Source organism: Schistocerca cancellata, chromosome 2 (assembly GCF_023864275.1).
Source record: "Schistocerca cancellata isolate TAMUIC-IGC-003103 chromosome 2, iqSchCanc2.1, whole genome shotgun sequence".
NCBI lineage: Eukaryota > Metazoa > Arthropoda > Insecta > Orthoptera > Acrididae > Schistocerca > Schistocerca cancellata.
Window position 1 is genome coordinate 1,098,263,310 of NC_064627.1, and position 27,042 is coordinate 1,098,290,351.

Here is a 27,042-nt window from a genome sequence, read left to right on the forward strand (position 1 = left end):
GTTGTTCCTACCGGGTTGTTGGTGTGCAGGCTTGACTTGAAAAATTTCGGGCCTCCACAGGAGCCAGGAGACAGCTTGCGAAATTTCCCTGCTGACTGGCTTCGGAACGCTGAGCAGTTGGGCGATGTACCAGGCATTAGATAAAATGAATGTGTGAATGACAGCGACTCGTTGATGTGTAGATTAAATCAGCGACCCGAGTGGCTGCGACATAGGGTCTTCACAGTTACAAGAATTCGCCTGCAGTTTAGAACTTGTGGGCACGCAGCAACGTCGAAGCCTAAAATTCTATGGCTGCAAGCAACACGGAACCAGTCCTGCGCAGTGTAAATTTCTCGCGGACCTAGTGGGACCAACACATTTTTCCATGCCTTCAAAACGGAGCCAGAGGCACGTTCGTACAACGTCAGAATATCGTGGACCCTATCCAAGTCGTGGGCCCGCTCCATGAAAATCCCCACGTCTTCAGCGTAGGCAGCACACTTTAGAGACACGTGACGGATCCTGATACCTTCAATGATTTGAGCAACTGCTCGCAAAAACGGGTCGAGGGCAATTACAAATAAGGGCATCGATAAAGGGTAACCCTGCCTGACGGATCTTTCAAGAGGAATTGGCATCGACTATCAACCATTGATAGCAATTGAGAATGAGATTTTCACTCTGCAGCGGAGTGTGCGCTGATATGAAACTTGCAGAACTAGCACTCCTGAAAGAAAGGATATTGCGGAGACATGGCTTAGCCACAGCCTGAGGGATGTTTCCAGAATGAGATTTTCACTCTGCAGCGCAGTGTGCGCTGATATGTAACTTCCTGGCAGATTAAAACTGTGTGCCGGACCGAGACTCGAACTCGGGACCTTTGCCTTTCGCGGGCAAGTGCTCACCACCTGAGCTACCCAAGCACGACTCAAGCCCCCAGGCTGTGGCTAAGCCATGTCTCTCCAATATCCTTTCTTTCAAGAGTGCTAATTCTGCAAGTTTCGCAGGAGTGCTTCTGTAAAGTTTGGAAGATAGGAGACGAGATACTGGCAGAAGTAAAGCTGTGAGTACCGGGCGTGAGTCGTGCTTTGGTAGCTCAGATGGTAGAGCACTTGCCCGCGAAAGGCAACGGTCCCGAGTTCGAGTCTCGGTCGGGCACACAGTTTTAATCTGCCAGGAAGTTTCATTGATAATAATTACTGATTCCGCAACCATTAAAATATTCCGTAGAGCCTGCAGGGAGTGGCCGCCGAACCCCAGTTTTGTCATTACGGACAGAAGATAATCATGCCCGATACGGTCGAAAGCATTGGCAAAGTCAATCGAGTGAATGCCAGCTGACAGTCCACTGACGGCCGTGAATGCGACTACGTCTCGATATGAAGCTGCATCGTGAAAAATGCTACGAGGTGGCACACGACATAACTGGAAGGGACTGATGATCTTGTCCATTACCACTTTGAGTTTCGTCGCAAGGTACCTTTCCACAAGTTTGTAATCGGCATTTATAAGTGTGATAGGGCGAAACGGCTTAACTCGGCATGTTGTAGGTGTCTTCGGGAGTAAAACAATGCGCCCTTCAATAAACTTCGAAGGAACAGGAGTACTGTAACAACACTAACGTTATACTATTGTATATGTAATAAATTTTTTTTCTCCTGAATTTCGATAAATTAGTATAATCGATATTCTGGTTTCATTTCTTTTTTGTTTCATGCCATTATGTTGAAGAAACTATAAAGAATTTTCGATGTAAATTTTAATATTTATGTCAAATTTCAAGCAATGTTGTAATCGAAGGGAAGTGTACCTAATGTTGAAACTATTGTAAGATGTGAAAGTTGTATTTGTACGCCTGGTCCATACGTAGGCAATGTATTAGAATATGTGGAATGTAAAACCTTTGGTGAATACCCTGTCTGTAGGGGAGCAGGAAAAGGTGGAGGCAGGCGAGCGCGGGAAAATGCACACGGGCGCGGTACGGCATAACGGGCTCAGCAGAGTAGTCGGAGTTGGGCATCGATCTGAGAAACACGTGCTGGATCGAGGAGGCTCTCCTGGAAAAAGTGATTTCGTTGAGCCTCGGATGCGCTGTTTCCGACGTCTATACAGCATGACAATATTCCATAGACACTAAATGGAAAAGCATTGCGACGCCATGAAGAAGTAAAGTGCCGATATTTCATGAGCCATTGCTGTAATTGCACGTGTGCTTTGTGCCTCGCCATCTCGCCGCCTGCCGACCGCCTCATCGATACGAACAGGTTGAAACTTTCAGTACTGTATTCGTGTGGACCAGTGTCACTTTTGCTACATACTGTTCAATAATAACTTAAATTTTACCAGAACTGTCCTATCAATCAATTATCCTCACAACTAACCTAGACAGGGTCCTTTCCACATGTTGTGCAATCCGAGTATCCCAAGATGAAGATTTAAAGTTTATGTTAATAATAATTACCTGTAGACCTATCTATGTTAGAATGATGTTTAAAGAACTTTGTTGTTAATGAAATACTGGACGAATAATATAGGTCTGACCAAGTTGGAAGATAATATTGAAATTGGTTTAGTAATGAAGTTTATTTAAATTGAGACAAAAATAACGGTAGTTAAATGAGCAGGAAATAAGACAAAAAGAGTGGTAAATCATATATTGGAAATCTAGAATGCTTAAGGCTGTCAATGATCAAACTTTCACTACAGTGATCATAACAGTTTCAGGGTCCCCCCCCCCCTTTCATCTTTCTTTCTTTTCTATACATTTTAATCCTGAAGTGTGCTGAACTGCTTTGACCAGCAAAGTTAAAGTCAATATAAAACCTAAATTTATCAGTGTTTTACCCTTCTTAAAATTGGCATTGTATGTGTGTTTCAAAAGTGCTGTTTCTAGGGTAACCTATGCCCGATTTCAGTCAGATCAATAGACAAAACGCAGTTTGTAGTAATCATTATAGTGTAATCTTGTGTATTTATAGCTTGTCTAAATTAGTACAGAAAGTGAAAATATTAGTTCAGTAGATTTTTCTGGTTCTAAAATTTACCATATAATGCAGTATTACTACGTGTTGTTATGCTTGTACGTACATCCACTTGTACAAGGAAAAAACTCACTTAATGCCTAATTAGGCTGGCGACCGTATTATTATTAATTGGTAGCATCTACTATGTATGTTTCTTGCCCGTCCTAACGTGTAGTTGCACTTTAGACTTGCTTGACGTATCATTGTTGTTACTGAGTGGGTGTCAGTCTGATTTTGCCTCCATTCAGGTACACGCGGTCAACATATTTACTAAAATCCTTTCTTATAAGGTGAAGCCCGTCAACTTACCATAGTACAGGCTTTAAAGAGTTAACGTACGCGAGAGCGTAGACGTTACAGTACCACTAACAATTTCGTTGACCGTAGTCGTCAGCGTTTCACCGAAGATATCCCAATAAGTCAGGTAAAACTCAACTGGAAGACCATCAGGTCCCGGAGACTTCCCTTTACGACATGTGCGTAAAAATGCTTGGACGTCGTCCTGTGACAAGCTCTCATCCAACGCCTGACGGTCTGAGTAGCAAAGGACACAATCCAATTAGCCTAACATAAAAGTAATCCCTACGTCGTAGACGTCAGTCCGTCGGAATAACTGTCGAAAATAGTCGGAGACGTGAGCAACGATCTCATGCTTTTCCGTGAGACGAGCACCAGTGTCCGTTACGGGATTGGTAATTACTTTCCTGCGCGCCAGCCGTTTTTCGCGTGCCAAGTGATAAAGTGTTGGTACCTCGTCAGTTATCTCACAAGGTGTTCGACTCCGTATCAGAATACCTTTTGCCTTGTCGAGTTGAAGACATAAGATCTTGCTTTTTATGCTATTTAAGCGTGCGCGAAAGTTCTGAACTAGGCCGACGGGTGCATCAAGCGCATCCTGAAGAAATTGTTGATAAAATGCAATAGTGCACCTCTCCCAAAACGACACCTCCCGTGCATACCACATCGCGACACTGCGCAACTGCGGTTTGGCTAATTCGATCCACCAGTGTAATACCGAGTCATAACTACATCGTTTTTCGGAACAAAGCTGCCACATGTTCTGAATCTCGGAACGTAATACGACGGCAGAGAAATGACGGGTATTGAATTTACAAGCACGGGAAGGTGGCGCCTGCAGAGTGGCCCGTAATTGCACGTCACACACAACGCCGCAGTGATCACTAAAAGACGGTCTTGAAGTGGCCGTCACACATAAATGCCATCGATCCGGCTGGCACCATTTTGATAAAAATGAGTGTGCTACGTCGTAGCTGGATAAAAATGACGCCAAACATCAATTACGTCATTGGTTACGATTAATTGAGAAAGTTCCGGACACATGGTAGCCGTGGGAAATTGACTAACTGAGGCAGTAACACAGTTGGAGTCGCCGCCGACTATTACATTGCGGGTCGACGCAACGAACGGAGTCACATCTTGATTAAAAAATACAGACGGAGCACGTTTGTGATCGGTGCCACTCGGAAGGTAAATACCATACTGGCCATTGAAATTGCTACACCACGAAGATGACGAACTACAGACGCGAAATTTAACCGACAGGAAGAAGATGCTGTGATATGCAAATATTAGCTTTACAGAGCATTCACACAGGGTTGGCGCCGAAGGCGACACCTAAAACGTGCTGACATGAGGAAAGTTTCCAACCGATTTCTCATACAGAACAGCAGTTGACCGGCGTTGCCTCGTGAAACGTTGTTGTGATGCCTCGTGTAAGGAGGAGAAACATGTACCATCACGTTTCCGACTTTGATAAAGGTCGGATTGTAGCCTATCGCGATTGCGGTTTATCGTATCGCGACATTGCTGCTCACGTTGGTCGAGATCCAATGACTGTTAGCAGAATATGGAATCGGTGGGTTCAGGAGGGTAATATGGAACGCCGTGCTGGATCCCAACGGCCTCTTATCACTAGCAGTCTATATGACACGCATTTTATCCGCATGGCTGTAACGGATCGTGCAGCCACATCTAGATCCCTGAGTCAACAGATGGGGACGTTTGTAAGACAACAGCCAGCTGCACGAACAGTTCGACGACGTTTACAGCAGCACGGACTGTCAACTCGGAGACCGTGGCTGCAGTTACCCTTGACGCTGCATCACAGACAGGGGCGCCTGCGATAGTGTACTCGACGACGAGTCTGGGTGCACGAATGGATAAACGTCATTTTTTCCGATGAATCCACGTTCTGCTTACAGCATCATGATGGTCGCATCTGTGTTTGGCCACATCGCGGTGAACGCACATTCGAAGCATGTATTCGTCATCGCCATACTGGCGTATCACCCGGCGTGATGGTATGGGGTGCCACTGGTTACACGTCTCGGTCACCTCTTGTTCGCATTGACGGCACTTTGAACAGTGGACGTTACCATTTCGGATGTGTTACGACCCGTGTCTCTACCCTTCATTCGATCCCTGCGAAACCCTACATTTCAGCAGGATAATGCACGACCGCATGTTGCAGGTCCTGTACGGGCCTTTCTGGACACAGAAAATGTTCGACTGCTGCCCTTCCAGCACATTCTCCAGATCTCTCACCAATTTAAAACGTCTGGTCAAAGGTGGCCGAGCAACTGACTCGTCACAATACGCCAGTTACTACTCTTGATGAACTGTGGTATCGTGTTGAAGCTGCATGGGCAGCTGTACCTGTACACGCCATCCAAGCCCTGTTTGACTCAATGCCCAGGCGTATCAAGGCGTTATTACGGCCATAGATGGTTGTTCTGGGTACTGATTTCTCAGGACCTATGCACCCAAATTGCGTGAAAAAGTAATCACATGTCAGTTGTAGTATAATATATTTGTCCAATGAATACCCGTTTATCATCTGCATTTCTTCTTGGTGTAGCCGGCTGGAGTGGCTGAGCGGTTCTAAGCGCTACAGTCTGGAACCGCGCGACCGCTAGGGTCGCAGGTTCGAATCCTGCCTCGGGCATGGATGTGTGTGATGTCCTTAGGTCAGTTGGGTTTAAGTAGTTCTAAGTTCTAGGGGACTGATGACCTCAGAAGTTAAGTCTCATAGTACTCAGAGCCATTTGAACCATTTTTCGTGGTGTAGCAATTTTAGTAGCCAGTAGTGTATTACGACATCGTAGCCAGGGATGTTACCGAAGCGCTTAGCAGTGACTTCTTGGAGCAGTGCAACGTCATAGCAGCCAAGAGTTAAGAAGTCAATAAAGCATGCTATTTTGAGCGCAGCTGTTATGCGATTTAGCCCGCATCTCGTGGTCGTGCGGTAGCGTTCTCGCTTCCCACGCCCGGGTTCCCGGGTTCGATTCCCGGCGGGGTCAGGGATTTTCTCTGCCTCGTGATGGCTGGGTGTTGTGTGCTGTCCTTAGGTTAGTTAGGTTTAAGTAGTTCTAAGTTCTAGGGGACTGATGACCACAGCAGTTGAGTCCCATAGTGCTCAGAGCCATTTGAACCATTTTGTTATGCGATTTACATTCAGTGACACAACTGAAAAACCGGTTAGTTGTTGACGAGCAGCGGCCATTTAAAACACAGGCACTGAAGTAGTAGCAATAAAAATGAAAGTGTAAGTTTCAGATGCTGCGTCGTGAGCACACCAAGAAAACCTGTCACAAAGCGCTGCAATGCATAATTCGTGGACAGTACTGTGCAGATGACAACTTTCATTTTGCAGGCACACCTCTTGTAGACAGGGCACGAATTGCATTCGCTCCGCCTTTAGGGCCGCTGGTGAGATCCGGGGCCGTCCTCCTCCTGCTGCCACCAGGGCGTCTCCGCTTGTTGGTCGGTGTGTTGGGCGCGACCGCCGGCGGTGTCTGTTGACGTGGCGGCGTCCGCCTGCAGCCCGTGCGATGCTGTGGCTGCACCGGCGGCTGACGTCACCGAATGCCTACAACCGCACCAAAAAGTATTGGCATAGTTACATTTTCGTGGTTGTAGGTTAAACGAAACATATATTTCAGAACAGAACCCAGACACGTGCCACCTTACATTACTTGGGTTACAAATATGTCCAAATCAGCCAGCCGGAGTGGCCGAGCGGTTCTAGGCGCTACAGTCAGGAACCGCGCGACCTCTACGGTCGCAGGTTCGAACCCTGCGTCGGGTATGGATGTGTGTGATGTCCTTAGGTTAGTTAGGTTTAAGTAGTTAAGTCCCATTGTGCTCAGAGCCATTTGAACCATTTTTTATGTCTAAATCACCTGTCCGCAAAGTAACAAACAGTGTTAAAAACTTCGCTCTTCTGCATCCCATACACGAGTATGAATCGGACAGTGTGTTCGTTTTCTTCGTTGATGTTCACATTCTAATATCCAGTGTGCATCCCTTTAGCATCTATACTAGCACGTAAACACCTAGGAATGCTTTGTACTAAATTCCAGGTGATATAAGCGGTAATTTTCGACCATTCCTCCAGGAGCACTTTCTCCAAGTCGTTTTTACCGGACTGACGCCTTTTTCTGACTTGTGTGTCAAGATGAGCCCACAGGTTCTCAATGGGGTTCAAATCAGGGCTCTGAGGTGGTGGTAGAACCCTTCTGGAGGCATCGTACAGTAACCTCTCCCGGGTTTTCATGGCGGTACGTTTTGGGTCGTCGTCTTGCTGGAAATGAAAGACCCCAGTAAGGCTCAATAATTGTGCACTAGCGTGTAAATTACCTCGCAACACGTCGATGTATCTCAAATGATCCATTGTACCGTGGACTACAGCTAGATATCCAACGCCGGACGCCGCCATACGGCCCCACACCACGATACCGCCCCCACCGTGTTTGACTGTGGGATGGATGTGTTTGATGTCGAGGTGCGTATTCGGCTTGCGCCAAATTTTCTTTTCTGCATCAAATCCGAAGACATTCAACTTCGATTCGTCGCAAAATATCACAGTTATCCAAAACTCCATCGGCTTGCTGATGTAGTCCTTACCAAACTGCAGGCGTTTCTGCCGGTTAATTTCCGATAGGTATGGCTTTTTCCTGGGAGAACGTCCATGCACGTCAGCCTCATTCAACACAGTTAGTATGGTTTGAACACTAACCGTCTTGTCGGACGTTGTCTGAACAACCTCCGCAATAGTTGCTGCACTTGTAGCAGGTTCCTTCCGAGCAAGTGCGATCATACGGCGACGCTCTCGGGTTGTAAGCACTTTTGGACGTCCAGGACGACACTTATTCACTGTTGTTCCAGTCTCTTTATACTTATGAATGATGGCTCGTACCGTGGTGTAGCTAACAGACACCTCTGCTCCGATTTGTCGATAGCTTCTCCCTTGTGAATGGAGCAATACCACTCTCTCACGCAACGCCACTGAATGTTCCTTCTTCTTCGGCCCCATGCTGACCACTATCTCGCAATACAGCAACACATTAGCGACTGGGCCGTCAACAACACGCAGTGTCTATTGCGTCAGCAGATGGCGTTCCGGTACCTGAAAACCCAGCAATATACCGAGAAGCCCCGCTGTGTGCCAATACTTTTTGTGTGCAGAGGAGATACATGTTTGCCCTTAACACTGCATTTCTTTGTTAATGGTAGGCACTGTGGGCAGAATTGTAATGTCTGGTATGTGAGGTAGCACGTACATGTGCTGTGTACAGGAAGGTGCGGCGTTTGTAACCAGCAACGATAAATACGCACGTGTGCCAATACTTTTTGGTGCGACTGCAAGTGTGCGCTGCGGCAGCTGCTCGCTGCTTTGCTCGCTTTTGTGCTTCACATCATTCGCACCCTGTCCGCATGCCGTATTTAAGAAAAACCTTTAGATGTTCTGTCTGCTCCCGCATGCGTTCCTGGCGCCCAGAGCTTTCAGGTGGCGGGGGCCACGGTGTCTGATTCTCACACTCACGGCCACTCTCTAAAACGGGAGTGCTCAGCAAATCATCAGACTTCTGACTCCTTCTACTCTTACTTTTGTTTCTCTTTGTACCCCCCTTTCCTCGGTGCGAGTAGAACCTTTTCAGGTGGAGGAGGTGGCGGTAAGGAGGTGTCCATCTCTTCCGACATATCAACAGGTGTATTAACCGAGACCTCCAGGATCTCCTTATTAAGCGAATCCGACTCTGCGACTGCCGAGGACAACATGGGACCGATTCCATCCGTTGTAGAGGTTCGTTAACAGTAGCATTGGCCACAACTGGCACGTCCTCAGCACGTACGGGGTACGCGTGTCGGGGTTGTGACACCGTGCCCGCTACTACTCCACTCATTAACGGTACAAAGCGGCCGCCCGCAGCTGCAGCGTCATCGCGTGCGAGTTGCACACGTCGTCTACGAGTACAATCAACCCGTAAATGCTCGGTTGAATGACAAATAGAGCATGTGGGTGGCTGTCCGATATACACTCCTGGAAATTGAAATAAGAACTCCGTGAATTCATTGTCCCAGGAAGGGGAAACTTTATTGACACATTCCTGGGGTCAGATATATCACATGATCACACTGACAGAACCACAGGCACATAGACACAGGCAACAGAGCATGCACAATGTCGGCACTAGTACAGTGTATATCTACCTTTCGCAGCAATGCAGGCTGCTATTCTCCCATGGAGACGATCGTAGAGATGCTGGGTGTAGTCCTGTGGAACGGCTTGCCATGCCATTTACACCTGGCGCCTCAGTTGGACCAGCGTTCGTGCTGGACGTGCAGACCGCGTGAGACGACGCTTCATCCAGTCCCAAACATGCTCAATGGGGGACAGATCCGGAGATCTTGCTGGCCAGGGTAGTTGACTTACACCTTCTAGAGCACGTTGGGTGGCACGGGGTACATGCGGACGTGCATTGTCCTGTTGGAACAGCAAGTTCCCTTGCCGGTCTAGGAATGGTAGAACGATGGGTTCGATGACGGTTTGGATGTACCGTGCACTATTCAGTGTCCCCTCGACAATCACCGGTGGTGTACGGCCAGTGTAGGAGATCGCTCCCCACACCATGATGCCGGGTGTTGGCCCTGTGTGCCTCGGTCGTATGCAGTCCTGATTGTGGCGCTCACCTGCACGGCGCCAAACACACATACGACCATCATTGGCACCAAGGCAGAAGCGACTCTCATCGCTGAAGACGACACGTCTCCATTCGTCCCTCCATTCACGCCTGTCGCGACACCACTGGAGGCGGGCTGCACGATGTTGGGGCGTGAGCGGAAGACGGCCTAACGGTGTGCGGGACCGTAGCCCAGCTTCATGGAGACGATTGCGAATGGTCCTCGCCGATACCCCAGGAGCAACAGTGTCCCTAATTTGCTGGGAAGTGGCGGTGCGGTCCCCTACGGCACTGCGTAGGATCCTACGGTCTTGGCGTGCATCCGTGCGTCGCTGCGGTCCGGTCCCAGGTCGACGGGCACGTGCACCTTCCGCCGACCACTGGCGACAACATCGATGTACTGTGGAGACCTCACGCCCCACGTGTTGAGCAATTCGGCGGTACGTCCACCCGGCCTCCCGCATGCCCACTATACGCGCTCGCTCAAAGCCCGTCAACTGCACATACGGTTCACGTCCACGCTGTCGCGGCATGCTACCAGTGTTAAAGACTGCGATGGAGCTCCGTATGCCACGGCAAACTGGCTGACACTGACGGCGGCGGTGCACAAATACTGCGCAGCTAACGCCATTCGACGGCCAACACCGCGGTTCCTGGTGTGTCCGCTGTGCCGTGCGTGTGATCATTGCTTGTACAGCCCTCTCGCAGTGTCCGGAGCAAGTATGGTGGGTCTGACACACCGGTGTCAATGTGTTCTTTTTTCCATTTCCAGGAGTGTAAGTCACTTGCGCGAGACAGCCCGCAGTCATAACATAGGAGGGAATATGTTTCTTTAAATCAATTCTTACACTTCGTACGCCGCTATTGACCTTGTAACGGTACGCACTGGACCACTTCTCATTAACTACAAAATGGTTCAAATGGCTCTGAGCACTATGCGACTTAACTTCTGAGGTCATCAGTCCCCTAGAACTTATAACTAACCTGAGGACACCACACACATCCATGCCCGAGGCAGGATTAGAACCTGCGACCGTAGCGGTCGCGTAGTTCCAGACTGTAGCGTCTAGAACCGCTCAGCCACCCCGGCCAGCCATTAACTACAGATAATACCACTCCGTACTGAGTTAAAGCACGTGCAATTAAGTTATTGCCACAGTCAGGAGGCACATTAAACACGCGAATAGTTCGAACAGCACAACCGGATGGCACAATCTGCACGTCACTGTCGGTTCCATTTATATCTTTGAACTTTTACACACCGACAGATTTCTCTACAAATTTATCACAAGTGTCGCCGGAAACAAATTTCAAAAACAGAGAGTATTTTACGAAATCCAACTGAAAAGTCTCTACTAGATCTTCCGATATTTTGAAGTCTTCGAATATAAATGCTCGGATTTCGAAAGCGGTTGGCCTCAAAGCATTCCTATCGAACACAAACTGTGCGGTGTTCGCCCTATTAAATGTCGACATGGTACTCACTTTTGATGTAACTCAAACACGTAGCCTTCGGAACACAGCAGCTGTGATGTAAACAAAGCCGGAACCTCTCCGCTGCTCCGCGCGATGTGTACAGAGGCGCTGTCCGAATGCGTTTCATTGTGCTCGCCTACCTCGTAATGCGTCTACAGCTACAATCACCCAGGCTGACACAGCGCGGCGTGTTCGCGAGTAGATGTGTGGTGGTGGTGCAATGGTCAGCATAGAAGCCTTCCAAGCATTAGATCTGGGTTTGATTACCGGCTACCACAGCTGGCCGTTACTTTTGTGTATGAAGACATCTGTCGCGCCCCCTTCAATTAATGTTTCTTTCCCCAATTGGTCCCAGACCAGCCTGTAGTGTGTGCCTATGTCTCGACTTGTCTCGGCGTTGCTCAACTAGCGCGTTATCAGATCCGCCTGTATCACAAGGCCGACCGCGCGAAACAACTGACAAGGGAACATCCCCATGGCACCCCCCTCAGATTTAGTTATAAGTTGGCACAGTGGATAGGCCTTGAAAAACTGAACACAGATCGATCGAGAAAACAGGAAGAAGTTATGTGGAACTATGAAAAAATAAGCAAAATATACAAACTGGGTCGTCCATGCGTAAGATAGGCAATATTAAGGGCAATATACGGCGAGGAGCTCCGTGGTCACGTGGTTAGCGTGAACAGCTGCGGAATGAGAGGTCCTTGGTTCAAATCTTCACTCGACCGAAAATTTTAACTTTTTATTTTCAGTTTATGTGAAAAACTCTTATGTTTTCATCACTTTTTTGGAGTGATTATTACATCCACAAGAAAACCTAAATCGGGCAAGGTAGAAGAAACTTTTCACCCATTCGCCAAGTGTACTAGTTAGGTGGGTCGACAACATATTCCTGTCATGTGACGCACATGCTGTCACCAGTGTCGTATACAAAATATCAGACGTGTTTTCCTGTGGAGGAATCGGTTGACCTATGACCTTGCGATCAAACGTTTTCGGTTCCCATTGGAGAGGCACGTCCTTTCGTCAACTTATCACACGATTTTGCGGTGCGGTCGCAAAACACAGACACTAAACTTATTACAGTGAACAGAGACGTCATTGAACGAACGGACAGATCATAACTTTGCGAAAATAAAGAATGCAAAATTTTCAGTGGAGGGCAGAGTTGAACCAAGGACATCTCGTTCCGCAGCTGTTTACGCTAACCATGAGACCACGGCGCTCCTCACCTCACATGGCCCTTAATATTGCATATCTTGCGCATGGACTCCTCAGTTTGTATATTTTGCTTATTTTTTCATAGTTCCACACAACTTCTTCCTGTTTTCTCGATTGCTCTGTGTTCAGTTTTTCAAGGCCTATCCATTGTGCCAACTTATAACTAAATCTGAGGGGGGTGCGATGGGGATGTTCCCTTGTGAGAGAGAGAATGGCGGAGCGAGGCAACGGACACACAACGCTCTCCTTCATTTCACTGTAGCTGTACGGCTCGTCTTAGCACACCGAAAGGCAAAATGTGGCGCCAATACCCTTGAACGAATCGAGCTGCAGCTCCGAAACCGAAGAAGGAAGAAAAATGGGAATTAAAAACTGTCGACATTAGCGTGTGTTCCCAATCGGCCCCGCACCCAAGTACTGACAAGGCCTAACGTTGCGCAGTTGCAGCCATCGGAAGAGACCTATGTGTTCAGCATGGTTGACAAGTGAATGTTGTAGCATGTCCCGACAAGTCGGTTTCGGGTCCCCTGTTAGCTACCACACAAACTGTTGATTTTTCTGTCACCATACTTTCCAGCCAAAATTGGTGTTGTCTTTTGGGAATAGTAAAATCATAATGGCCCGTGAGGGATCGAACCCACGACCTTCGCATTATTAACCTGAGGCTCTAACCAATTTTTCCCCCCTTGATCTCATTTTCTTCATGATTGTTAGTTCTATTTGTTCGGGGCGGACGTCCCATGACGTTTGTGCAAGTTCATCGTCGTTCCATTAAAACAGTTTTTTTATTTTTATTATAGAGGGTGGCTAACCCTCTGACCAAACGCGCTGAGCTACCGTGCCGGCTAGCTAATTGAGCTAACAGGCCTCGATACACGCAGTCAGCTCTCGCAACACTGGAATCACGTTGCGTTTTGTCATGCAACATTCGATGGTAGCAGTCCAATAGTGGACCAGCGTTTCCTCTACCTTTATTCCGCTGCTGACAGTCATATCATTGCGAGCCTGTTTCTCTCGACTATTTTCGGCTGACTGTTGTACGAACCGGTAGCTAAACTGCGTGGGAGGGCTTGGAACGGCATTTCGGAGTGCCAAAACCTTTCATGATTTGTGCGGAAAAAATTCCTTTCCGTTACCGGGAATCGAACGCAGGCCTCCAGGGTGAAAGCCAGGTATCCTAGCCATTTATCCTTATTTATTCTTCTTGAATTTGGTTTTGTCCCTCGAAATCTCATGTAAATAGTAATTTAATAAAAGGAAACTTTTCTTCAAAATGAATCAAAGCAAATAGATGTGCCCTCTTCGTAGAACTAAAGTAAAATTTTATTCAGTAAAGAATTAAAACGTCTCTTAATATGTTCTTAAGTTTGAGCTTAAAATCAGTATGTACTGACATTCTTTTAAACTCCATCTTGTCTCATTAACCTGCTTTTTCCCCCTTTCTAGATACGCGTGACAGGTGGCATTTGTATCGTCAGAGGCTAACCTATCCCTTGTTTACAAGAGACAATATTCAACATTTTGCCGAAGGTTTTTCTCACTTTTCTCTTTGGTATAACCTCCAATGTGCACTGTACATATATGTCAAAAATTCGTCCCGTCTGGTAATCGTATCCACATCATTGTATTATTCTTTTCCGTAGGATAGAAGTCCTTATCTGGATTCGTGAGTATGGTGGTCGTTTGACTTGCTGTCAAAGACTGATAGTTTTTCTCTCATCCATCTCCAGTTGTATACGTGACCGCAGCAGGGGAATCGATGAAGCAAAGAGTCGACTAAACCACACTTAACACATTATTCAGACGGATGTAATCCTATGCTGCGCAATTTTTCGTAAGTGGCAATGGTATTATTTATCATTTGGTGCAAAGTTGATGCGACATCTCATGTATAAATTTTCAGACAGATATTCTTCCGAAGTGTCTTCCAGATGTTTTTTTTTTTTTGTCTCTATTGTGTTACGTTTATGCATCATACTCTGTTTCGACGTTACTTCGTTCTTTGTTAAGACAAGTTTTCTTTAGATTCTCTTGCCTGTGTAACGTGTTTCAACGAAATATTCTCGAACATGTCTCAGCTGGAAGTTTATCTTGTTTATGTCTACTGCGCCAGTTTCCGGGGCGAACCACCTGGAACAGGCTCGCAGTTATGTACGAATCTTTAGTGTATAGCAGTCTCGAGGTTCGTTTCAGGAAAAGGGCGTCAGCTTTTCACTGTATGTCAATCAGCTCTAGTCCACCGTTGGGTCGTGATTTTGCTAGCGTAGCACAGTCCAGTTTAAAAATATTACTCTTCCACATGAACTGGGTGGCTAATAGCAACATCTTCATGGCATGTAATTTAGGTATGGGGAATACTTGTGCCAGGTAAAACGCTTTGGAAAAAGTGCATATATTGACAATCTTGATCCTTCCAATCAAAGTCGCGCCTCGCCAGTTGGTTTCAACAATGAAGCCTTGCTTGCTATTCGTGACTCATTTCCAGTTTTTTGGAGCCGTTTTTACTGGGCATTTCTCGACGACGATAACTAGTCATTTAGGATTGTCCCCTTTCTGGGCCCACGCTGTGGGTACATCTTCAAGTCCTCTCAAGTTGGCCATTTTGCATTTTCCTTCATTACTTTTGGCTACATACACTTTACTGTAGCTGTCGATTTTCGTTTTGTTCATCTATATGTCGTTTTCACAACTAATAACTGCTGTAACATCATCGGCATATGCACGGACCGCCGAAGTTGCTCCTGATATAGATGCATCTTGTGACGTGGACTGCAGTTTTCTAAGGATGGGAACCAGCGAAAAGGCAAAGAGCAACATCGAAAAAGGACTTTCGTGTGGTACCTCTCCCTTGAGTATGATTGGTGTCGTCGACTGGCCGTTAATACTCAATCTTGTGGTAATGTCTGTGACGATATTGTGGATCACGGTAATTTCTCTGTTATCTAGTGCAATCCTTTCCATGATTTGCAGTATGTAACGGTGACTCACACAATTAAAAGCCTTAGAAAAGTCGACACTGTAGGGCACAGTTGATATTGGTTGCTACAGAGAACGAAATTACGTCCCTAATTTCCGCAGTTGTGGTCATTACGGTTCTACCTGGGATGCATGACTTATGATTTTTTATGATGTGCTCGGTTATCGAGATTATTCTACTGTTTATCGTCCTGGCAATAGTCTTATAGTCAAATTCTAATAGCATAATAGGCCAGAAGTTATCGATTTGTTTGTGGCCTCTTGTTTGTTTAGTGAGCACTGTTCTACCTTCTTTCAACTCCTCTGGTATTTTACGTGCTCGAAGGCTTCATTAATAATTTCCATGAAGGTGAGTGTGAGAGGCACCCACATGCCTTGCTCATACTGTGGCATCAAGCAGTCAGGCCTACAAGATGAGTGGTCTGCCAAGCGAGTGGATTCATTCTTATTTATCGAGTAACATGAACTCTAGTATTCAAAATTAAGTTACAAATTATTCTTCTGTATGAATATTCCGCAACTGAAACGCACATCTGACTATTAGTAATTTACACAACTCTGACTGTTCACTACGCACTGGCAATACATCTTCTTTTTTATTCAACGGCTTTGATCAACACGTGGCCATCGCACTGAATATGAATGGCGCACACATTATAAATTCTGGATATCATGGCAACATACAATTTGAAGGGAAAGGCCACCAATCTTTTTGTTTTCACTATCTTATTTATTCCGATAAATTCTATAACCTAAACACACAAATTCTATAACCTACAACAATAACACATGAGAAATTCCGCCCAGAGAGCATGGCTTTACCTTGGTGATTCTCTATCTTATGGTCTCGTAATTCTTTAAAGCTACAGTGCACTTTCTGGATAGGATGGTGGATCTTTTGCTATATCTCACACTTCGACTCTCACAACCATCATCACGAAACTTTCCTCCAGACCGAGCGGTACAAAAGCAACATGCATAACCCACTACCTCTGAAACTACCTTGCTACTCTCCCATGCAAACCACACATACTTAAATTACATGACATACACCACACTGCAACATGGAATACAACATAAGGAATAGTCACAACCTTATAATCACATCACTTTCAGCTTTCCCACTTTAATTAGTATTCATCCCAGTTCCACAGGACACTGCCCCACTTCGCAACTTTTCTTTCCTACTACGAACTCTGGACCATATATGCACGTCTTCACGTGCAATGCAAGCCAAGTGGCGTTGCTGGATAGACGGCTGACTCACCTTGCTTCTCTCTCAGAGTATTATAGTTTGAATCAAGCGTCACACGGAAACACAACACGCAAAGTAATATTAAGAACATATTCATCACACACGCGAGTCCTCAACTGATACCATGGACGAGTACTTCTCTTTATCCTTCGTCTCATACACAGATTGAGACTCACACAATACTCACCACGTGGAAGTACTCGTCTCTAATTTCAAGTTCTGCACACGCCATTTCTTAAATATTTCCAACTTATAGTACACACGCTAGTAATTCAGCTTAACTTAAGCACTCGGAAGTATTTCAACTTAATGCTACACGTGGTTTCATTGTGACCGTTGGTCACTTCTAAAGATAACTACGATCCCATTAATATTACCTGCCTGACATTTAATTCTCCCCACAAAAGTTCCTGAAATAGAGAAATTATTATTCTAAACTACTCTTAAGTGTTTCACATGCATACCATGTCTCCACTCTTTTGTCCTTATGGAGCACGCCTAAGACAGGTCTTACCAACACTAGATCCAGCGGCAGAATGCTGAAACATGGTCGTTCTTCAGGTCATCTCGCACCTCTGTCGAGGTGGGGGAAGACCATGCTACCGTATTGGTCAGCCACATTTCAGGCGCTCAAAGCTCCGGTAAGTTTCATTTCTTAGGTTCCACCAAAGGTGGCCAAAGGATCGTCTCAAAGATGATCATATATTCACATTCACTATCTGCGGTTAGCAGACGACCATACATTCATTCATTTCACAGATCTCACCAAACTGGATGTAGGGATTTATTTTGTGGGAGTGCACATATGATCAATTAAATAAATAAATTGTCATTCTTTCCCACACTGGTATCCGGCTTTGCTGTATTAATTGAAATTGAGTTATTATTAGAAAAAATATGTTGTTCTGACAAGAATAATGAAGTATGTTGTACCTATTTTCAATGTCGGGCGGTACTGTACCCTTTCAAGTCCAATGCTGTGTCAAAATTCGTGGTAGAATTCCTTGGAGAGACCGTCTGGCCCGGGGGTCTTATTCGCGGGAAAGTTGACAATTAATTCTAAGACATCTGAGACGGCGAAATCGACAGGAAGTTCATCGTTGTCTTCTGCAGTTATGTTACTGCTCAGAGTCTGAAATGAATCAGACGCCAGATTTTTATCAACTTGATCTTCCGAGTATAAACCACTATGGTGTCGACGAAAACCCTGCACAATGTCCTTCTGGACATCGAGATGATTAGCACCTGGGATTGTTAGTTCATCAATGAAGGTCCGTACACGATTGGAACGGTGTTTGATTAGATGGTACAATGATGTCAGTTCTCAGTCACTGCCGGACTTTGCCGTCGATTTAATTTTTAGGCCATCAAGTCGTCTTCGCCTAATGTTTATCGGTTTCGCCTTTACTCTCTTAAATTAGACTGTGTAAGCGTCGGATTCATTAAATTTATGCTATAATTTTCTTAAAACGGCGTAGTAAAGTTCTATTGTTCTTTTGTCATCCTCCGCTTTCTGGTAGCAGCAAGAGATTACACATTGTCGCAGTTTTCTTTTATCTGTGTTGATCCACCATTTATTAGCATATGAAGTCATATCAAAGCTCACAGTATATAAATCACTTGATTGGAGTTTTCTTTTCAAAACTTTAATTACTCTACATTATGTAGCACTCTACATTATGTAGCACACAGATGTGAAAATTATCGAACAATCAGTTTAATAAGCCACAGCTGCAAAATACTAACGCGAATTCTTTACAGACGAATGGAAAAACCAGTAGAAGCCAACCTTGGGGAAGATCAGTTTGGATTCCGTAGAAATATTGGAACACGTGAGGCAATACTGACCTTACGACTTATCTTAGAAGAAAGATTAAGGAAAGGCAAACCTACGTTTCTAGCATTTGTAGACTTAGAGAAAGATTTTGACAATGTTGACTGGAATCCTCTCTTTCAAATTCTGAAGGTGGCAGGGGTAAAATACAGGGAGCGAAAAGCTATTTACAATTTGTACAGAAACCTGATGGCAGTTATAAGAGTCGAGGGACATCAAAGAGAAGCAGTGGGTGGGAAGGGAATGAGACAGGGTTGTAGCCTATCCCCGATGTTATTCAATCTGTATATTGAGCAAGCAGTAAAGGAAACAAAAGAAAAATTCGGAGTAGGTATTAAAGTCCATGGAGAAGAAATAAAAACTTTGAGGTTCGCCGATGACATTGTAATTCGGTCAGAGACAGGAACGAACTTCGAAGAGCAGCTGAAAGGAATGGATAGTGTCTTGAAAGAAGGATATAAGATGAACATCAACAAAAGCAAAACGAGGATAATGGAATGTAGTCGAATTAAGTCGGGTGATGCTGAGGGAGTTAGATTAGGTAATGAGACACTTAAAGTAGTAAAGGAGTTTTGCTATTTGGGGAGCAAAATAACTGATAATGGTCGAAGTAGAGAGGATATAAAATGTAGACTGGCAATGGCAAGGAAAGCGTTTCTGAAGAAGAGAAATTTGTTAACATCAAGTATAGATTTAAGTGTCAGGAAGACGTTTCTGAAGTATTTCTATGGAGTGTAGCCATGTATGGAAGTGAAACATGGACGATAAAATGTTTGGACAAGAAGAGAATAGAAGCTTTCGAAATGTGGTGCTACAGAAGAATGCTGAAGGTTAGATGGGTAGATCACATAACTAATGAGGAGGTATTGAATAGAATTGGGGAGTTTGTGGCACAACTTGACAAGAAGAAGGGATCGGTTGGTAGGACATGTTCTGAGGGATCAAGGGATCACAAATTTAGCATTGGAGGGCAGTGTGGAGGGTAAAAATCATAGAGGGAGACCAAGAGATGAATACACTAAGCGGATTCAGAAGGACGTAGGTAGCAGTAAGTACTGGGAGATGAAGAAGCTTGCACAGGATAGAGTAGCATGGAGAGCTGCATCAAACCAGTCTCAGGCCTGAAGACCACAACAACAACAACATATGTAGCACAAAAGTCATTCAAAATTATTATTTTCTTATTATTTTTTGGTGTGAATACATGGGAATGAATGAGAGAGTGTATACCGGACATACGTTAAAACTTAATGTCATTTTATGTAAAATCTTATAAAATTGAAGCGTGGGAAAATTGTGTTGCAACGACGATGCTGATGACGTATGTCGATGTGTGCTTGCTTTTGTAAGAGAGCAGCCAGTGACCCATGGGTATCTGCTGCACCGTAAAAAGCTCCGTCATTGTCGGTGCGGCGCCTGTTTGACAGGAGACCATATTCTGTTGTGCTACCCCCTGCTTTGGCTGCCCTGCTACAAAATCTTCGGTTACCGTTAATTTTAGATGAAAACGCCTAATTGGCTGAATTAGTGTTACGTTTTATACGTGAGAATGGGATTTATTATTTTATTTATTACGTTTTATACGTGCGAGTGGGTTTTATTATTTTATTTACGTTTTAGCGCATGTCCCTCGTCCCTGTGTGTTCTCTAGCCTAGTGCTTCTAGGCTGGAAGTTTGAATATGTGGCAGAGAGGCTGGCGTATGTTTTTCATTCTCGTGACAGCCATCCACAGTCATCTGCCCTCCTGTTCTAAACCCTTCCACTTGTTTCTTGCATCTCTCTGTGGTTTTCTTGTCCTGGTTTGACCACTGTGGTGTTTGTTGCCCTTCTGTGGTCTTGTGGTTTTTCCTTTCTCCCTGTTTTGTGCTGTAAGTCTCGTTTGTTTTATTCTTTGTTTTAATAGGAACTAGGGACCGATGACCAAGCAGTTTGGTCCCAAAAATCAAATGGTTCAAATGGCTCTGAGCACTATGGGACTCAACATCTTAGGTCATAAGTCCCCTAGAACTTAGAACTACTTAAACCTAACTAACCTAAGGACATCACACACACCCATGCCCGAGGCAGGATTCGAACCTGCGACCGTAGCAGTCCCGCGGTTCCGCACTGCAGCGCCTGAACCGCTAGACCACCGCGGCCGGCCTGTTTGGTCCCTTCCTTACCCCCCCCCCCCCTCCCCGCCCTATTAAACCAATCAACCAACCAACTTGTCTGTTACTGCTTGTGTCTCCGCCGGCTGCTGCAGCCTGACAACTTTGTACCACGTCACTCGAACAGGTGCAGGGAAGATAGGTGTGGCGATGTTTTTCCAAACCAGTTTCCAATCGGTGCGTTGCGTGCGGTACTCCTACCTGTTTCTGGTCGGTGATCCCCTCAGAACACGTATCATTTCGCCGACACAAACGTAATTGTCGTCACTATGTACAAGATAGCTGTTACGTAGGTAAAAATGACGCACGTAGTTCAGCGTCGAAGAGATGACTGACGGCGCCCGGAGCAACCACTGAGTATGGGCGATATTTATTGAACAAAATAACCGTTGCACTGCTGATTCTCTTCTCTAACACCGCTGTAGTCCATTTCAAGAGAAGCGCCGCGCATTTGGCGGAGAAGTCCACAAAACCCAGCAACCTATCTGTCGGCCATAGGGTGCAGGTGGCCGCAGAAAATTTGAAGATTTAACCTTTCCAGAGCAGCCAGCACGGTCAAGCTGCTTCAATACTGGGAGAAGTTGAGTCAGATATCACGCTTTCGCTCTAAATAGTGGTGAAGGTAACATTCACCTTGTATAGCAGCGGGTAGAGCGCTAAGGCGTAAATCGTCGTAGACAAGAGGCAACCTTTTCTTACCGATCGACTAATCTGTATCGATGGACATAGAAAGACGTTAATGGTAACACTCGACGTGGCATGCCACAAAAAGTTTTGGATCATATGCGTAAATTTACGGCCAAAGGCCATCGGAATCATCACGCTCCGTAAATAAACACGACTGACCCTGTCCAAGGCATTCTGAAACTCGACCACCGCTATCGTCGCCGAACGCATCACACTGCTTCTTACAAAACCGAAGCAGTTCCTATAGGCCAGGATGGCATCGAATATGTTTGTGTCACGCACAGCACACATTTTATGTTCACTTACAACTCGCTACGTGACTTTCCCCATTCTGTGCGCGACGCACCTTCCAATAATCGGCGTTCAACAATCTTATTGGTCGAACAGTATTGACGTTCGGCGTCGCATTCGTTTTCGGAATGGACGTAATCATCCCACTGCAAATTCCGGTGATATTGGAGTGCCATTACGGATTTCATTGGCGATGGAAATTAATGCGTCACTTAAAATGTGAAAAAACTGCAAATAAAACTCAGCGGGGATGCTGCCCATTCCGGGACATTTCCCCCTAGGACTCCGCTTCGCAGCTGCATCCAAGACGTCGTACGTCAAACCTTCGTTGATGATAGCTCGGTCTGTGCAACTTAAAACACGATGAATCCTCCGTAAAAGACTCCGCAGCGCGTTGGGATCTGCATCCACATCTTGAGAAAGAGCCTCTAAAATCGCGCGAATTACCATCTCAATTGTCACCCTGTCGGAAGTCATCGTACCATCCTGTGTGACCCACGCGTCGATGCACAATCGCTCGCACATTTTCCGATCTCTGATGAGACGATAAGTAGAGAGCGGCTCCCCGTCCACGGCAACCACAAGCTGGCTCCGTGTAACCGGCCATCTACTCTTCCACCGCGGGTCATTTAAAAGTTTGGCCTTTCATTTCTTAAAAATCGGAATAAAATGTGGCTGGGTCGTGACTTGCCGGGTGAGGTCCTTTAAACAGGCCTGATAAAACAGCGACATCGACAGACGCCAGTGCGCTGCTGAGCGGCTAAAATTGATTTAAAAAATTCTGATTGCAGGCTTGGAAGTGCCAACCCACCACTCTAGGCCGCTTCTGTCATAGTTCTTTATCTGCAACAACTTGTGCCACATGTGAGTAAAAGATTGTGTAAAACGGTCATTGTCGAGCAGGCTACAGTTGAACTTCTAAATATTCTTGCGGCCAGAATGCCGAGCATATGGAAGAAGGATTTGGCAATAATAATCACAGTGACTGGAAAAAAAGACTGGTTTGACCTCCAACTTAGTAACCGGGACTGCTAATGACGATGACACATAAAGTCTGTCGAGACTTCTGTGTCCCGTGGCATGAAATATGTAAACTGGCTTTCGACCGGGTAGAGCACTCGCCACGCATCTTGAAATCGAAAACTAGTAATGAACGTACGATGTGCTGGACACCTGTTGGGGCGCGGCATTGGTCTCGATCATCAAAGACCACATTAAAATCACCATCAATAATCAAATCACCACAGTTCTCGTGCAAAATCTGTCAAAGCTCATGACTATAAAGAATCTTTTCGCCGGGTTGTTGTAGCCGGAAGGAGCATAAACATTCACAAAAGCAACACCTTCAATAGTGTACGCCATTGCACGACCGTCAGGTAGACACTCAGTGTTTATGACGGTCTGATACCACATCATCAACACTAATGAAATCAGTAAGATCGTGAAGGAACATCAAAGCCTCACGTGTCACTTCTTGCAGAAAGGCAATATGGCAATGAGTTTCACATAAAAAGGTCTTTAAAGCTACCACCTCATGCTGGCTACGCATTTTGTTGAAGTTGGTGGTTAACATGTTCCACCAATGGGTGTCAGACACCATACACTGTCAAAATACAGAATAAATAAACTTGCACAATGATGGATGAATTTGCGCTGCCAAAACTACTCAGTTTGTTGGCATTAATGGTTAAAATATTCCTACGATGGCTGTGAGACACACAGTTAAGATACCAAAAAATACATTTGCCCACTTTTTTTCACTGCCTCTACACCTGTTGTAATCCGCCATCTTCATACATTCGACGGTTCTTCTTTCACCTTTTGGGCTGGTCACTTGTTCGACACCCAGAGCGATATGACTATACTCTGGGTGTCATTGCTCGTGTCCCACCGACATGAAGGTGGACCACTTTGCCCTCTATTATTCTATTTGTTTGCGATTTATTCACTTACTTAAAAATTAGTGATAAACAGACAATAGTACAATTTAAACGTTACAGGTTATTAAACTGAATTAAAATAATAAATATGTGAATGTTCGCCATAATTATGTAATTACTTGGAAGAAATTTTACGTATGATCTTGATTGGGCTACGGTTAATATGACTGCACCGAGTCTATAATCTCGATTTAATTCTCTTCAAGAATAAACTTAAACTAAACACAACGCTGTTTACTAATTATTTTGTCTCGAATAAGGCGTTTAATAAACTTAAACTAAACACAACGCTGTTTACCAAGTCTTTTATGTTGAATAAAGAGTTTAATGATATATGTTTGCAAGTATCTGTGTATCCGATTGTCTTTGAGGACCCAAATTGAATGTATGTTTGCGAACATTAAGCTATGTTTGTTAACATTGTAATAGATATAACGTATAGCTCCTACAGCATTTGGTATTTCTCTGCTACATACTTAAAGACACAATAATATAATGGTAAAAAGTATTGAGTTAGTGGTCATCTAACGTGATACTATCATTTAAAAGGTTTAATTACAATAAAAAGATTTTGAAACAGTAGTTGTCTAATAAAATCATTTGAAAGATTAAGAAAGTACAATGAAACATTTTGAATAAAATTGATACAATCATTTAAAATATTTCAAAATGCAATAAATCATTGAGATTAAAATTCTTGTGATATGATACTCTACTCTAGGGTCTAAAATACAATAAGATGCATTTTGGAAAAAAGGCGTATTATATGATATTTTTATTTGAAAGATGAAAACATTAAAATATTTCCATTTTAGGTTAAGTAAATGATTAAAACATTCTAAGAAAACTATGCAATTATTTGTAAACATACGGACCCGTTAAGGGGTTCTACTGGAATTTTCCAAGCAGTTACACATAAACTGCGTATGATCAGCTTCTATGTTTGTGCGTTTTGTGTTGCCATTTCTCGTGTTCCTTGTGTGGAGCCCTCGTTTGACTTTCATCTTGCGCATCTGTGCTGCTGCCGTCATCTGTAGTGTATAGGTGTTGTGGGCTTGCTAGTGCAGCTCTCCGTTACCTTTTCCTGTTATAAGCATCTCAGAGGGCTCTTGAAACTCTGTCTGCTCTTTCGTTTAGTTCTTGGCACTTCACTGCATCTCGTAATTATTCTTTTAGGTCATCTTACGAAAACTGAAATTGTCGTGTTTCGTGCGTATTGCATATTAGAACGACATATTCTGTCGAACCAATGTGTCCACATGTACCGTTTTCGACTTCGCTTGGTTTAATACAGTTAAAGTATGTGGGGTATGGTCCGTGGCCCGTAAGGAAGTGAATCATCTTGGGTCTGTGTATTTCAGTCTCAAACGTTCTTTTATATCTGGAAAGAACGATTAGACACGCCTTCCTTTTGTACTGGTATCACACTGTTGTTGCCACGCATTCATCCTCCACCTTTTTAGATCCGTTTTTGAGAGAATTCCTGCTTCCGTTATTTCCGTGAGTTTTTCGTGGTGACCAAGTCTCAGCCAGTACGATGCTGCTCTTTATTTAATTGTCAGATCGACTGGATAGGTACCGAGTACCACACACAGGGCTTCGGCGGATGTGGTGCTAAATACCCCTGACAGCTGTAGGAGTACATTCCTTTGTCCTCTTCTGACAGCTGTTCCATACATGGATAGACTTAATCGGTGTGCCCATGTGCTTGCACCGGAGCGTACTATCTACTCGTCTACCGCACAATAATAAGTCTTTATCATCTATAGTGGCGTTCTATATTCGGCAGCGTCTATGCTTGCTAGTTTGTGCAATATTGTGGTTGTCTTACCTGTGAATAGCCTTATATGGTTGCTACAGCTTCATTTCTCACCCACATGCACCCCTAGGTATCTGGTGACTTTTTTCCTTTCGATTTTTTTGTTTCAAAGGGGTATAATATGGTTTCGTTGTAAGATACCTTTCACCAGCATGTATAAGGTTTTACTCAGAGCTATTGTGAGCTTGTTTCTTTCGCACCATTGGTCCATTGTATGCACTGTGCTACTGGCCTTTTGTTCTACACTTCTTGAATTAGCCGAAACTACTACGTACAAGTAGTCAGCATATCCCGCAAATCCGATTATATTTGCATCCTCATCCATTAGTTGTAAAAGTAGGTCAATTGTAACGTCCCAAGGAATGGGCCCGAGGATCGATCCCTTGGGACATGCTTTATTTCCTCACGACTTTCCCATTTCCTGCTCTCCACTGGGCCACCCTATCGGCAGAATAGTCTCTTAGGGTGCAATACAAAGAACGCCGATAATTGTTCTCTTAGCTGGGTGAAAAGTGCCGGCTACTACATGTTGTCCATTGCTCCTTGGATGCTGATAAATATCACAATGACATACAACTTGTCAGTTTTATGAATGAACTGGAGCATATGGTTAGTGACATCGTCAATAGATTTATTTTTTCGAAAATTTTTTGCGTTCAGGCCTCTTAATTCCCTGCGTGCTTGTAATCGATCGCATAGCAATCTCTCTTGAACCTTGGCTAGTGAATTTAGCAAATACATAGGCCTATAGGACCTAGGGCCAGAAGGATCTTAGGATCTTTATCTGAAAACTTCTTTATAATTATGCTGTCCGCAGTTTTCCAGGCTGCTGGAACTTTTCCCAGTATTAGGGCTTTATTTAGTATGTTAGTTAGAAACGGCGTTATCTACGGGTCTTCTAGGTGCAAAGTTTCTGTATGTATTTCGTCTGGAGCTGGCGCTGTTATTTCTTCATCTTGTATATTGTGCATAGTACCTCTTCGTTAGCAAAAGGAGAAGCTACTGCGTCAGTCACGTAATCAGCGATAAAATTAGGTCGCTTTTCTTCGTGTTTCAAGTTGTCCAATGTCCAGTCATCATCCAGCAAAAGTTTAAACAGCAAGTATTCCGCAGTTTTTCTCCATCCATTCGTAATGTCGTAATGTTTCCGATTTCTTGCTTTAGTGTTGATAAAGTCAGAGGGGATTTAATCTCCTCGGTTAATAGTTTGTAAGGTGTGTGCTAAACATTATCAAAAAATGGTTCAAATGGCTCTGAGCACTATGGGACTTAACATCCGAGGTCATCAGTCCCCTAGACTTAGAACTACGTAAACCTAACTAACCTAAGGACATCACACACACTCATGCCCGAGGCAGGATTCGAACCTGCGACCGTAGCACCAGCGCGGTTCCGGACTGAAGT